This window comes from Aedes albopictus, chromosome 1, assembly GCF_035046485.1.
Source record: "Aedes albopictus strain Foshan chromosome 1, AalbF5, whole genome shotgun sequence".
Lineage (NCBI taxonomy): Eukaryota > Metazoa > Arthropoda > Insecta > Diptera > Culicidae > Aedes > Aedes albopictus.
The window spans coordinates 179,515,064-179,532,094 of NC_085136.1; positions in this window are offsets into that span (position 1 = coordinate 179,515,064).

A 17,031-nucleotide genomic window follows, 5' to 3' on the forward strand; every position below is an offset into this window, starting at 1 on the left:
CAGGTAAGGGAATAGGATCGTCATACTCGCAAAAGCGTACCACAATGGGTTCACATAGCGTCCTGAAAAGGACACTGTAATAACGCATAAGCGTGCCACAATGGGTTCGAACAGCTCCCTGAGAAAGGCACTGTGATAATGCATAAAGCGTTAAGAGAGCCTATAGCTCTTTACCACAGCGGGTCAAGAACAACAGAACGTCCTGAAGATTCAGGTTTCTGAAGTCAGTTTCACTTAATAAGTGTTTCCCGAGCACTCGGAAACGCAATTGCGCAAAAACTGGACAGTTACATATTAAATGATACGAAGTTCCATAATCGGATTCACAGCTATCACTTGCAAATGAATCAGCTTGCTGAATATTCGCCATGTGATAACTGAGTCGGCAGTGGCCAGTCAATGCTTTGACCAGCATGCTGCAATTCTGCTTTGACAGATTTGTTAGATACTTTGCCACCCCTAGAGATGGCTCAGTACAATACAATTTTGTTTGACGACATGACTCCAAACTATTCCAGTATTGTTTGTGCTGAGTGGCAACCCAGGTGTCAATCTGAAGCTTCACCCAACACTTGGATACCGGAATAGCTGGCTCAGGGCCAATGAAGTCATGTGATTCTCCAGTGCGAGCTAACTCATCAGCCAATTCATTTCCAGCGATGGAAGAATGGCCAGGTACCCATACAAGGTGAACATCGTTTGCTGAATTCAGCTCCTCAATTTGAGTTCGACAAGCGATAACTATCTTCGAGCTGGAGTTGGCCGAAGCAAGTGCTTTAATAGCAGCCTGGCTATCTGAACAGAAGTATATTACTTTGCCCATTACGTGCTGCTGAAGTGCTGATTGCTCTCCGCACATAAGAGCAAAGATTTCGGCCTGAAAAACGGTGCAATGTCTGCCAAGTGAATAAGACTGATACAGCCTTAGCTCACGAGAATAAATACCAGCACCTGCTCGACCTTCGAGAAGGGAGCCATCAGTGTAACATACGATGCCGTCTGAAATACTTCTTTCCAGATAACCAGATGTCCACTCTTCCCGGGAAGGGAATTTCGTGGAAAATGTCCTATATGGAAAATTACAAGCAATTGTAAGATCATTTGGAGCAAGGACAACTTTGCCCCAATTGGCTTCTTTAACGGTGTTGAGATAATTCGATATTCTGAATCTGCGTGTCAAACTGAGCCGAAATCCAAATTTTCATGAATTTTGGTGCCCGGGAACCTATTTAAAAATCAATTTGAAGTTTGTATGGGAGCGATTTGTCAAATCACCCCTCGTCGCAGTTTGTACTGGGCGGAGCTGTCAAACAGTTGCCCAGCTGTCAACAGGTGGTTTCTAAAAATCTCTTTGAAATTGATTTAAAGTGCCAAAATAAAGTTCTAAAAATCTGAAAAAAATCATAGTGGCTCAGAAAAAGGTGCTCTTTCGTATAAAATCAAAAAATCGATACATTTTTCAAAATTTAAAAACCCAATTCACCAAAAGTGGAAACAACGAGGTGTGTGTTGAACTGCGGTTCACAGGAGTTTCCTCTAGTAAACCGAGTACCCATAGGCGGTAAGTGCAAGAAAGTGCTTCTTGTTTGAGATGAATGTGTAGTGGGGCAACGTCAAAGAGAACTTCGAGCGCTGCCGTGGGAGTTGAAGAGAACGCTCCAGACATCGCCATTAAGCACATCCTTTGGAGATGGCCTAACTTTGATTGGACCGTTCTCACTTCGCCCTTTTGCCACCACACAAGACATCCATAGGCCAATATTGGCCGAACAACAGTTGTGTAGATCCATTTGATATACTTGGGTTTTAGACCCCAAGTTGTACCAAAGGTTCCATACAAGCATTCTTGATTCTGAACTCAACATGAGGTGTCCAGGAAAGCTTGGAATCAAGAATGACTCCAACGTACTTTACCTGTTCAGTCACATTGATTTCAGAATCAAAGAGACGTAAAGTTCGAACACCATTACGGTTTCGCTTTTCCGTGAAAAGAACAATAGATGTTTTACTCGGATTTACACCAACCCTCAACTACCTGAAGCGCGTTTTGCATCAGGTCGAAAAGGGTGCTGATGCACATACCGACTAACAATGTTGGGTAGTCGTCGGCAAAACCATAAGTAGGAAAACCGCTATTATTGAGTTGCCTCAATAGCGTATCTGCTACGAGATTCCATAAAAGTGGTGATAAGACTCCCCCTTGGGGGCATCCACAAACACTCAATTTCCTAATCGCCGATTGACGCTATGTCGAGAAGAGATGCCGATTTTTGAGCATTTGGTGAATCCAATTGGAAATCATTGGAGATATACCATGACCCCGTGCGGCTTCCAATATGGCATCGAAAGGCACGTTGTCAAAGGCACCCTCGATATCTAAGAAAACACCCAAGCATGATTGCTTTTGAGCGAATGCCTTCTCGATATCGTAAACAACTTTGTGTAAAAGAGTCACAGTGGACTTTCCAGATTGGTAAGCATGTTGGTTCACATGAAGAGGCACATTGGCCAGATAAACATCACGGATGTGATGATCCACAATGCGTTCTAAGCATTTCAGAAGAAAAGAGGTCAAACTGATAGGTCTGAAGCTCTTTGCTTCTTCATACGACGCGCGACCCACTTTCGGAATAAACTTCACAGTAATATCCCGCCAGGATTTGTGAATATACCCTGTAGCAAAACTGCAAACAAGTAGTTGTTTCAAAACATGTTTGAAATGATCAAATCCCTTCTGAAGCAAAATAGGATAAATCCCATCTGCCCCAGGAGATTTGAGAGGAGCAAAGCTATTAAGTGCCCATTCAATCGATTCTAAAGTTACAATACTCCGAGCCGAAGCTAAAGAATCATAACTACAAGAAAAGACATCAGGTTCATCCGAAGATGTAATATCCACACATCCGGGGAAGTGTGTACTGAATAAACATTCTAAAACTTCCTCATCAGAGGAAGTGAAATCACCATTTGGCAAACGAAGTTCGTTCACCCGGAAATCCTTAGATTTTGCAAGGATTTTGTTCAATCGACTGGCTTCACTCAGACTGGAAACATTTGTACAAAGGTTTTTCCAGCCGGATCGTTCAGCAGACCGAAGAGCTTTCTGGTAGGCCTTGCGAGCCGACCTGAAAGCCTCCGATCCAGCCGAACGTCGTCTGTTCCAACTCTTTCTACATTGTTTCCTGAGCTTCGCCAGATCGGAGTTCCACCAAGGGGTTCGTCTTGTGGTCTTCACAGACCGCAGAGGGCAGGCTTCTTCAAAAGCTTCCATGATGAAGGCCGTTGTAGTATCAACGGCATCATCTAAATCACTTGGAGTGTCAATTGATGGTGAGTATCCATGAAATTTGGCTGCAACCAAATCGTTAAAGAGATCCCAGTTGGTTGACCGGGGATTCCTGAAACGCAAAGTTTGCGAAGTAACATTCACATGTTCAAACAAGATGTAACGATGGTCAGATAAAGATTCTTCATCTGACACATGCCAATTGGTCAGCTCATGACTAATTCTGCTAGAGCAAAGCGTTATGTCTAACACTTCCTCTCTACCAGATACCATGAAGGTTGGGCGGTTGCCTATGTTAAGTAATCCAAGATCTGTACTACTTAAGTATTCCATCAAACTGGAGCCTCTCAAATTGATGTCTGAGCTGCCCCAGATTATATGGTGAGCATTAGCATCACTACCAACAATTAGCGGAAGGCCTTTTGAAGTGCAGTATGCAATGACTTGCTTGAAAGCATCCGTAGGGGATGGTTCATCATGCGGTAAATAAACCGAACAATAAACGTATTTCCTGTTGAGGTTTCCAACAGATACATCTATTGTGATAGCACATACATCTCTGGTAGTTAGTTCAGAGATGAGTGTAGCAACGATTGCGTTGTTGACAAGCACACATGCTCGAGGCATGACACGTGAGTTTGCATTTCATTTTTACTGAAAGTAGCAAACACCGGATTCACAAGGTTTCCTAAATAGAAATTCCCCTTACGAAAGTAAGGTTCTTGGACTAACGCCACTTGGGCTGTACCATTTTGCATAAGTCTACAAAGATTGATCGTTGCTGTTCTTTTGTGCTGAAGATTGATCTGAGCTATCCTAACCGTAGCCACTACCCAAACTAGGCAAAATTAAACTCTTAACAATCACAGCACAAAAAAGAGCAGCAACAATAAAGCCAGATCGGTATCGATTGGAGTGCGCCAAAGGCGAGGATGCACAGAATACACTGTGTAAAACGCATAATGCGAAACCATATAGGTGAAAATCTAAACTAATTAATAACATGTTCATAATCCCGCCCTTATTGAGCCTCAAGTATGAGATTGAAGAAGGGCAGCTGATTGTCTCGGAGAAACACAAGGTCCATCGCGCTATTGCTCCGGTTAGCACAGTAAAGGCAAATACTGTGGAGGGTGCCCTGGTACTCCACAGGCTCCGTTTGCGATTAGGTTGTTATAAGACCCCCCTAACCATCCATTCCTAGGCACGGTAAGCGTAAAGCCGCATAACACCATGAATTAGGGGTCACCTGATTAGTGGATTGGGCTGCAAAACGGTGAGTCGATAAGGAGAGCATCCAATATAGCTCTGGTCCTCACAAGTTCCTTCCTCATGCTTCCACGGGTCAAGCGATGACAAAGACCGCCAGCTAAGAGTTGTGTGCTTAGCTGGTAGTGCAGCCTGGGCACTGTTGTCCTTCTGACTTCAGCTAGATTGAGGAAGTATGATCCGAGTGTCTGTTCACCAAGGAGGTGCGGCTCAAACAGCGTCTGTTCTGGCATCCAGCGGCTGAGTAAGAAACGCTGCACCACGCCCAGCTAGATCCAAGGTGGTAGCCCCATCAGCGTGGTCGTCCCAGTGTTGGTTGGGACGTTAAACAGAACTGGCACGATGGCCCTCCGGCGAGACAGGAGTGTTGGCGTAGGCCCAATAAGCCACCCGTAAAAATCCCCATTGCGAATAACATAGGAGAAAATACGACTCGATACAATCGGCAAAGACCCACGCGACGAAATAAGGACTACGATTGGAAACTTGGAACATGGAATTGCAAGTCACTAGGTTTCGCAGGATGTGACAGGATAATCTACGACGAACTACATCCCCGCAACTTCGACATCGTGGCGTTGCAGGAACTTTGTTGGACTGGACAGAAAGTGTGGAAAAGCGGGCATCGAGCGGCTACCTTCTACCAAAGCTGTGGCACCACCAATGAACTGGGAACAGGATTTATAGTGTTGGGCAAGATGCAACAACGTGTGATCGGGTGGCAGCCGATCAACGCAAGGATGTGCATGTTGAGAGTTAAGGGCCGTTTCTTCAACTACAGCATCATCAACGTCCACTGCCCACACGAAGGGAGACCCGATGACGAGAAAGAAGCGTTCTACGCGCAGTTAGAGCAAACATACGATGGTTGCTCGCCGCGTGACGTGAAAATCGTTGTCGGCGACATGAACGCGCAGGTAGGAAGGGAGGAAATGTACAGACCGGTAATCGGGCGAAACAGCCTGCACGCCGTATCGAATGAAAACGGCCAGCGATGCGTAAACTTTGCAGCCTCCCGTGGTATGGTAGTCCGAAGCACCTTCTTCCCCCGCAAAGATATCCACAAAGCCACCTGGAGGTCACCCGACCAACAAACAGAAAACCAAATCGACCACGTTCTAATCGACGGTAAATTCTTCTCGGATATAACCAATGTCCGCACATACCGCAGTGCGAATATAGATTCGGATCACTACTTAGTCGCTGTATGCATGCGCTCAAAACTTTCGACAGTTATCACCACGCGTCGAAGTCGAACGCCGCGACTCAACATCGAGCAGCTGCGTAACGTAGAAGTGGCTCAAGACTACGCGCAGCAGTTAGCAGTGGCCCTACCAACGGAAGAGCAGCTTGGCGCAGCTACACTTGAAGATGGCTGGAGGGACATCCGATCCGCCATAGGTAGTACCTCGGCTACAGCACTAGGCTTCGCGACTCCGAATCACAGAAACGACTGGTACGACGGCGAATGTGAACAGTTGAAAAACGAGAAGAATGCAGCATGGGCGAGAATGCTGCAACACCGTACGAGAGCGAATGAGGCACGTTACAAACAGGCGCGGAACAGGCAGAACTCAGTCTTCCGGATGAAGAAGCGCCAGCAGGAAGAACGAGATCGCGAAGCGATGGAAGAGCTGTACCGCGCTAAGGACACACGAAAGTTCTACGAGAAGCTGAACCGGTCGCGCAGAGGCTTTGTGCCACAAGCCGACATGTGCCGAGATAATCACGGGAATATTCTCACGAGCGAGCGTGAGGTGGTAGAGAGGTGGCGGCAGCATTACGATGAGCACCTCAATGGCGACATTGCAAGTACCGGAGGTGGCGTGGTAACAGATCTAGGAGTATGTGCACAGGACGAAAGACTTCCGGCCCCTGACCTTCAAGAGATTGAGGAGGAGGTTGGCTGGATGAAAAACAACAAAGCCACTGGAGCAGATCAACTACCAAGCGAGCTTCTAAAATACGGTGGAGAAGCACTGGTGAGAGCACTACACTGGGTCATTACCAAGATTTGGGAGGAGGAAGTATTACCGGAGGAATGGATGGAAGGTATCGTGTGTCCCATCTACAAAAAAGGCGACAAGTTGGATTGCGGGAACTACCGCGCGATCACACTACTGAGCGCTGCCTACAAGATACTCTCTCAAATTTTATGCCGCCGTCTATCACCGATTGCAAGAGAGTTCGTGGGGCAATATCAGGCTGGATTTATGGGTGAACGCGCTACAACGGACCAGATGTTCGCCATCCGCCAGGTGTTGCAGAAACGCCGCGAATACAATCACTTGTTCATCGATTTCAAATCGGCGTATGATACAATCGATCGAGAACAGCTATGGCAGATTATGCACGAATACGGATTCCCGGATAAACTGATACGGTTGATCAAGGCGACGATGGATCAAATGATGTGCGTAGTCCGAGTATCAGGGACACTCTCGAGTCCCTTCGAATCTCGCAGAGGGTTACGGCAAGGTGATGGTCTTTCATGCTTGCTGTTCAACATTGCTTTGGAGGGTGTAATAAGAAGAGCGGGGATAAACACGAGTGGGACGATTTTCACGAAGTCCGTTCAGCTGCTTGGTTTCGCCGATGATATTGATATTATTGCTCGTAAATTTGAGACGATGGCGGAAACGTACATCCGACTAAAGAGTGAAGCCAGGCGAATCGGATTAGTCATTAATGTGTCGAAGACAAAGTACATGATGGCAAAGGGCTCCAGGGAGGAATCACCGCGCCCGCCACCCCGAATTCATATCGACGGTGATGAAATCGAGGCGGTTGAAGAATTCGTGTACTTGGGCTCACTGGTGACCGACGACAACGACACCAGCAGAGAAATTCAGAGGCGCATTGTGGCAGGAAATCGTGCCTACTTTGGACTTCGCAGAACTCTACGATCGAATAAAGTTCGCCGTAACACGAAGTTAACTATCTACAAAACGTTGATTAGACCGGTCGTCCTCTATGGGCACGAAACATGGACCCTACGTGCAGAGGACCAACGCGCCCTTGGAGTTTTCGAACGGAAGGTGTTGCGTACCATCTACGGCGGAGTGCAGATGGAAGACGAGACTTGGAGAAGGCGAATGAACCACGAGCTGCATCAGCTGCTGGGAGAACTAACCATCGTCCATACCGCGAAAATCGGGAGGCTACGGTGGGCGGGTCACGTCATCAGGATGTCGGATAGCAACCCGACTAAAATGGTTCTCGAGAGTCATCCGACCGGTACAAGAAGACGTGGAGCGCAGCGAGCTAGGTGGGTCGACCAAGTGGAGGACGATCTGCGGACCCTACGCAGAGTGCGGAACTGGAGGCAAACAGCCATGGACCGAGTGGAATGGAGGCGGCTACTATGTACAGCAGAGGCCACCCTGGCCTTAGCCTGACCGGTAAGGTAAGTAAGGTAAGTATGATTAGTGGATTCCTACCACTGGAACAGGCGGTCCGTAGTGCTATTCTTAGCCAGTTGAACTTACCGCTACCGACACTACACAGCTATCTAGGCTGATCGGGAAAAGAAGTTAATATTGGTGATCAACTTCATACGGGCCCGAAAAGCCGACAAAATAATAAATTAATTAATAATAAATTCATTAATTATCTTGAAAACAATCAACAAGCCGTAACTTTCAAAATTCTCAAATTTTGACTGATAGTTCCTCATCTTGTTATCTGTAAATGCTACAAATTTGAACTTGATTAGTTAGCTCTACACGAAGATGGAGTACTTCAAGCAGAATACATCTTTTTGACTGTCGTTTTATTAACTTTTGTATCTTGAGACCAAGTGAAACAAATCAAATCAATTTTTGAACATTTATGAGTAATATGTTGGTCTTTAATTACCATTTGATTCGAATACAATATGTCCAAAGTGAAAAAGGTTTGTAGAATACTTTTTGAGAAATTCTAATCATTTGCCAGCTTTTGCAAAATGGAAACTTGCAAATGGAAAATAGAAATCTCGCATCAAATAGTAAACCCACTGCAAGTTCTTGACTCACCAAATTTTGCCGAAGAAACCGTCTTTCCAAGTAATCGGGGTCCTGAGATAGGGTACGTGTGCCATCATTAATCTCACGTTCCCATATTCATCTTATTCGAAAACAAGCGATTACGGCACCGATTGATTCCGTTCTTTTTGTTTTCATGGGTGCTCACTTCTAACAAAAAATACAAAAATATGAAACAAAATAAACAACGCTTCAATCAAATGGAAAAGCTGACTACGAATGCGTCAAAACGATGTATCGTCACGGTAGAATGTGTCATAACCTTTTTAACATGTACATGTGCTATGAGTTACCACCATGATGATATAGTTATTTATGTAACGAGTTGCAAAAAGTTGATTTTTTCAGCACGAGTCGTACATTCATACATCCAACGAGGCTTGCCGAGTTGGATAAATACGAAGAGTGCTGAAAAAATCGAATTTTGCATTGAGTTCCATACAAAATTTTATGAAATGATTTTTTATTATCCAACTCATTTAAGTTGCATAATGTTCATAATGCAACTCAAATGAGTTGCATTATGAACATTATGCAAATATTTTTCATTATGCAACTAATTTCAGTTGCATTATGAATCAGTTCGGAAAAGTTGGCCATTATGATACCAAAGTGAGTTATATAAAATAGAAATTATGACACTGAATTGCATAAAAATAGTTTATAGAATCACACAACATTCAAAACTTGAAGATCCTGAAGTGATGGTTAGGCTTCCTTCTTTACCCCATTATCACCGTATAACTCACTTTTATGACGACAAACATATTTTGTTCTTATTGAAAATTGAAAAAATGTAAAATGCATCACGAAAATGGCGTTGCATTACTTTTTGTGACAATATAAATTAGTAACCATTGATTAAAGTCTAGCGACCTCCCTCTTGTCGTTTTGATTGTCAACCTTTTTTTCTTCTCGAAATCCTTGTATCGTTACTGGTTGTCGTTAGCTGAATATCAACGGAGAGCCCCCTTAATCCCTTTCCTTAAAAAAAATTGTTCTCTCTAACCTTGACCAAACGGCGAGTTTAACGGTTCCCCAAAACTAACATACTATAAAGGAAGAATTCCCTAAAAATGTAAAATTTATTTCAAATGAAATTGGCTCCTTTTTTCCAAAGGCGCATGAGCCTTCAAATAAAGGTTTAAAGAAACATGCGACATATGCTTGAAAAGACTGTGTTGGAAGAATGTACTGTAGATATCATTGAATGTAGAATGTGGGAAACTGCGAAGATATATACTTCGCACAACCACAGTTTTGGAGATACAATTAACCTTCACGTACCCGACCCCCGATAACTCATTTTCAAAATGCTGGCATTTCGTCAATTTTCCTCCGATTTTTTTTTTGAAGTCTCCCTTGAACAATCATAAATTGGGGCTTATTAATTACTTTCAAGTGGCCATGTAGTATCCGAAACCATTCCGGAGATATTCCGGATTGTACTGGGATCAGGGGTTGGGGAAGTGGTCTGTTTTGCCAAATGGGTGTTTTAAAGGCCCCAGCAGAACCTGCTCCAGGTGTTACGGAGCGACCATATCAGTTGATACATACTTAAGTCATTTTTTTTCTATCCCATTCTTTCGAAATCATGAAGATTGATACGTCGCTCCGCATGTTTTGGTTGGAAACCAGAAATGTCCCCGATGACACCCCCGTGGAACCTGTGCTGTATGTCCCGGGGTGGCCATATTAGTTGATACATACTTCAGTCTATCGTTTCAGACTCAGTCATTCGAAATCATGAAGATTGATATGTCGCACGGTTGAAAATCAGAAGTGTCCCCAATGAGGCCCCGCGGAACTTATCACGGGGATCCGGATGGGCCAACTTATTCAAATCTGGTTATAGCAGTTGTTGTTGCAATTGTAACGAAAAGAGACAGATGTAAAATTTTCTGAACGAAGTTTATTTGAACCAACGTCAAAAAATTCCTATGGAGTAGATGATAACAGGCAAGTGTTGTACATTTTTTTGCTTTATGTTGTACATAATAGTTTTAGGTTTGGTTCTTTGCATGAGTTTAATTCAATTTCGATATCCCTTTCGTGACGAACCAGCACAATTGTGCTGCTGAGCAATAACAGATTTGCGTATTTTTTCAACTAGTTAGTCTTTGGTTAACTTGATGTAAATTGTTTTGTATATTGAGCCATTGGTATACTTGCATGTGTGCAAACAAACTTTTGTTTATGTTATGTGTGAGATTCACTATAACAAGTTAAACAAAAAGTGAACAAAAATTGTAAAACATGAAAAACTTTTATCTGTCGCAAATTCTTAATTTTCGATTTATCTAGGTGAATAAAGCTAGGAATCGAAAGTTAACGAGTAGTTCTTGCAAATGGAAATGGAAATTTCAGTATTTTGAGCTCCGTCCCGAAAGGGATATAAAAAACCCGATTTAATCCACCTATGGTGAACAGAATCCTTTTTGCACTTATTAAAATTAGTGTTGTATTATTTTTATTTAACATATTTATTTTGTGTAATTGACCAAAAGTTCTGGAAAATACTGTGGATTTGGCATTTCGTGGATTGGTTTCCAAAATAGCATCATAGACCATGGACTAAACTACCAGAAATGTCAGACACCTTCTAGAATCTTGTATGAAATTTTTTACATATTCTGGAATATTGTATCTTTTGTTAACTGCCAAAAGATCTTGAATCGATTAACAAATGGGGAAGAAAATCAGCGAGATACACTTTGTCTAATATCCCTTAATCAGTCGATTAATTTAGCTCCGAAGTACTTAGTATTTATGGTTATGGTGTAGAAAGGACAAAAACGATATATCTACTAAGTTAATCAGTTTTGGCATTAGCTAGTTATTTTGGCTTGGTTCTTGCATTTTCCCAGAATGTATAAATTCAAAGCTTTCATTTAACATATTGTTAGTTTTCATAGAATTCCTGTGTATTTGTAATTTGTTATTTATATTTTTTTTGAAAACAATAACCTGCTAGTATACACTTTATCACAAGATAACAAGTGAATATAATAATATTTTTTTTAAATACTCTTCCGCTGCTCTTCCGTGGAAGAAGCCAAATTTGGGTTTTCTTGATTTAACCCAAATTTCACTCCGTTGGGTGAAAATAACTTACCAGTGGGTTATTTTTTTTGCCGCTCTCAAACGAGAACTACTCACTCACCACTTTCGCTGTTTGACGCAAATTTGAGTTATTCCACGGAAGACCGGGATTGCGTCAAAACAACTTAAATTTGGGTTGATTTGTAGTTCCGTGTTCGTAAGATATCTCAGTAATCAAATGTCTAATCGAAATAACACACACACACATACAGACATTTGCTGAGTTCGTCGAGCTGAGATCATTGGTATATGAGACTCGGCCCTCCGGGCCTCGGATCGAAAGTCGGTTTTCCGAGCTATAATTATACCCTTCTTATGGGTGTAAGAAGGGGAAAAAGGCTTTTCCTACATACATTCCATGATATTTTTGCTACTGTTTATTAAGCTCAAATATTACAAAGAGAAAGTAGTTTTTCTGTATTTGTAGCAATTGCATTTTCATGTATAACTAACTTGTGAAACAAAATATGATCATAAAAAAATCTGTTGACAGACGACTGAGAAATTTATTATGATACATTTTATCAAAAATCTCTCAAAAGCGTAAATTTCATTACTTGATGTAAATTGTTTTGTATATTGAGCCATTGGTATACTTGCATGTGTGCAAACAAACTTTTGTTTATGTTATGTGTGAGATTCACCAGAACAAGTTAAACAAAAAGTGAACAAAAATTGTAAAACATGAAAAACTTTTATCTGTCGCAAATTTTTAATTTTCGATTTATCTAGGTGAATAAAGCTAGGAATCGAAAGTTAACGAGTAGTTCTTGCAAATGTCAAAGAAAAAGTGTTGTTATATTGAAATATCTGATAGTTCTGGAGAGCCAAATTTGAGCAATTTGTATGGAAATTTCAGTATTTTGAGCTCCGTCCCGAAAGGGATATAAAAAACCCGATTTAATCCACCTATGGTGAACAGAATCCTTCTTGCACTTATTAAAATTAGTGTTGTATTATTTTTATTTAACATATTTATTTTGTGTAATTGACCAAAAGTTCTGGAAAATACTGTGGATTTGGCATTTCGTGGATTGGTTTCCAAAATAGCATCATAGACCATGGACTAAACTACCAGAAATGCCAGACACCTTCTAGAATCTTGTATGAAATTTTTTACATATTCTGGAATATTGTATCTTTTGTTAACTGCCAAAAGATCTTGAATCGATTAACAAATGGGGAAGAAAATCAGCGAGATACACTTTGTCTAATATCCCTTAATCAGTCGATTAATTTAGCTCCGAAGTACTTAGTATTTATGGTTATGGTGTAGAAAGGACAAAAACGATATATCTACTAAGTTAATCAGTTTTGGCATTAGCTAGTTATTTTGGCTTGGTTCTTGCATTTTCCCACAATGTATAAATTCAAAGCTTTCATTTAACATATTGTTAGTTTTCATAGAATTCCTGTGTATTTGTAATTTGTTATTTATATTTTTTTGAAAACAATAACCTGCTAGTATACACTTCATCACAAGATAACAAGTGAATATAATAATATTTTTTTTTTAAATACTCTTCACCGAAAAATATTAAAACCCAAAGAATAAGTTTTAAAAACTCAAATTTGGCTAAACTGCTTTTAGTTTTAACTCAAAGTTGGGTTGTTTTCTCCCTCGCCCCACCGCAATGTTGTCGAAAACAAAGAGAGAAGCACCGACGCATCCGCTGCTCTTCCGTGGAAGAAGCCAAATTTGGGGTTTCTTGAGTTAACCCAAATTTGCGTCATTTGAGGCCTCCGTTGGGTGAAAATAACTTACCAGTGGGTTATTTTTTTTGCCGCTCTCAAACGAGAACTACTCACTCACCGCTTTCGCTGTTTGACGCAAATTTGAGTTATTCCACGGAAGACCGGGATTGCGTCAAAACAACTTAAATTTGGGTTGATTTGTAGTTCCGTGTTCGTAAGATATCTCAGTAATCAAATGTCTAATCGAAATAACACACACACACACATACAGACATTTGCTGAGTTCGTCGAGCTGAGATCATTGGTATATGAGACTCGGCCCTCCGGGCCTCGGATCGAAAGTCGGTTTTCCGAGCGATAATTATACCCTTCTTATGGGTGTAAGAAGGGGAAAAAGGCTTTTCCTACATACATTCCATGATATTTTTTCTACTGTTTATTAAGCTCAAATATTACAAAGAGAAAGTAGTTTTTCTGTATTTGTAGCAATTGCATTTTCATGTATAACTAACTTGTGAAACCAAATATGATCATAAAAAAATCTGTTGACAGACGACTGAGAAATTTATTATGATACATTTTATCAAAAATCTCTCAAAAGCGTAAATTTCATTACTCCTTAGTACTCGTGGAAAGATATCTCGGAAACAAAATGTCCAAACGGCATGAAATTTAATAGCATACTACTAGGATGCTGTAGCTTCTATTTGATGCTGAGAGAACTTAAATCGATTGACACACGGCTGATTCATTTATTATGAAGCATTTTGTCAAAGACCTCTTAAAAAGTTAAGTTGTATTACTCCAAAGTACTCCCCGAAAGATATCTCGGTTACAAAATGTCCAATCGGAATGAAATTCAAAAGCGTTCTTCTAGGATGCAGTAGCTTTCGTTTCGGGCCTTGTCCTTGAGAACCCGAATCGGTTGATAGACGGCTGAGAAATTTATGCTTTGTCAAAAATATCTAAAATAATTAAGTTGTACTACTCCCTAGCACTCTTTGAAAGATATCTCGGTAACCGAACGTCCAATCAAAATAAAATTCAAAAGCGTTCTACTAGGATGTAGTAGCTTTCATTTGGGGCCTTAAGAATCCAAATCGGTTGATAGACGGCTGAGAAATTTATGGTGATACACTTTGTCAAAAATATCTAAAATAATTAAGTTGTACTACTCCCTAGCACTCTTTGAAAGATATCTCGGTAACCGAACGTCCAATTAAAATAAAATTCAATAGCGTTCCACTAGGATGTAGTAGCTTTCATTTGCTTCCAAGAGAACTCAAATCGGTCAACAGACGGCTGAGAACCGTGAGTGACATTTTTTGTAACACACACACACACACACACACACACACACACACACACACACACACACACACACGCGCACACACACACACACACACACACACACACACACACACACACACACACACACACACACACACACACACACACACACACACACCGCATCATAATGGCAAAGCTGAAGGGCCCAATAATGACGCCAGTCGAAATGTGCCCAGACAAACTGAAGGGTATCGTGGAGGGTTTGTTTCCAAAACACGATACAACAACGTGGCCACCTACGCCGTACAGCGAGGGCGATGCGGAATTTAACGTAAACCGACTGGTCTCCAACGACGAGCTCGTTGCCGTGGCGAAAGCATTGAAGGTGAAGAAGGCTCCCGGTCCGGATGGAATCCCCAACGTGGCGTTGAAAGCAGCGATCCTGGAGTATCCCGATATGTTCAGGTCAGTGTTGCAGAAATGCCTGGAGAAAGGCATCTCCGGATATATGGAAGGTCCAAAAACTAGTGCTGCTGCCAAAACCAGGAAAGCAGCCGGGAGATCCAGCATCGTACAGGCCGATCTGTCTGTTGGATACGCTCGGAAAACTTCTGGAGAGGATTATCCTTAACAGGCTGACCGAGTATACCGAAAGTGTTAGAGGGCTGTCCACGATGCAGTTCGGCTTCCGCAAGGGAAAATCGACGGTTGACGCAATTCGGACCGTCGTTGAGATGGCGGAAAGGGCATCCTTACAAGAGCGGAGAGGAGATCGCTACTGCGCCGTGGTAACGATAGACGTTAAAAACGCGTTTAACAGCGCCAGTTGGGAAGTTATCGCCGTAGCCCTGCATAATATGCGGGTCCCCGACTATCTGTGTAGGATTATAAGGAACTACTTCCAGAATATAGTCCTTGTGTACGAAACCAACGTAGGGCAGAGGTCGTTCAGAGTGACAGCAGGTGTTCCACAAGGGTCAATACTTGGCCCTACGCTCTGGAACGCAATGTACAACGGTGTGTTAACACTGAAGCTTCCGGCAGGTGTCATTATCGTGGGGTTCGCAGACGACGTTGTATTACCGGTATCTGGCGAATCAATCGATGAAGTCGAAGTGCTGGTATCGGAGGCAATCGACACTGTGGAAAGATGGATGAATGGAGTGAAGCTGCAGATAGCCCATCACAAGACAGAAGTGCTCGTAGTCAGTAACCGCAAAGCAGTGCAAAGGTTGGAGATCACGATCGGAGAGGAGAGAATTTCATCGCAGCGCGCGTTGAAGCACCTGGGCGTGATGGTCGACTACCGCTTAAACTTTAACGCGCACGTTGACTACGCCTGCGAAAAGGCGGCGAAGGCGGTTAACACAGTAGCGAGGATTATGCCAAACGCGGGCGGTCCAAGAAGAAGTAGGAGGCGCCTCTTGGCAAATGTTGCAACCTCAATACTTAGGTATGGAGTGCCAGCCTGGGCTCTGGCGCTAAAAACGAAGAGAAACCGTGGAAGACTGGGTAGTGTGTTCCGGCTCATGGCTATGAGAGTCGCGAGTGCCTACAGAACAATCTCGTCGGAGGCTGTATGCGTTATCGCTGGGATGATGCCCATCTGCATCACCCTAGAGGAAGACGTCGAGTGCTATCGGCGGAGTAACGTAAGGAATGCGAGAGCAGCTGCTAGAATGGACTCGCTAGTGAAGTGGCAACAAGAGTGGGACAATGCGGCGAACGGAAGGTGGACCCACCGACTGATCCCAAATGTGTCGGCGTGGGTGAACAGGAAGCATGGGGAGGTGAACTTCCATCTGACGCAGTTTCTGTCCGGGCACGGCTGTTTCCGGAAGTACCTGTTTCGATTCGGTCACGCGTCTTCCCCTCTGTGTCCGGAGTGTGTGAACGTGGAGGAAACACCGGCGCACGTCGTCTTCGAATGCCCTAGGTTCTCGGCGATGCGCAGGGATATGCGCGGCCTGACAGTCGACAACATTGTCGAAGAAATGTGTCGCGACGAAGCTACGTGGAACGCTGTCGACAGAGCAGTAACGAGGATGCTGTCCGCGCTGCAAAGGAAGTGGCGCGAAGACCAGAGAGCGCCGGAACGCGATCGGGTAGGCTTGATCCACCGCCGGGGACATGGCTGAGTCGTCCGTTGCGTAGTACCGGTTTTTGGTCGTCGGAGCGCCGGTGAACCGGAAGTCTACCACCAACCGGAATCGCCGGATCGACTTCGGCACCTTACTGGTCGGGATGAAAACATCGGTGTCGAGAGAACTTCCACCGTCGGGGTCTTTCTCTGTCGGAGTAGGCTAGGTCCGTCCACCGCCGGGGACTAGACCGAGTATATCGCGGAGAAGCACCGGAACTTGG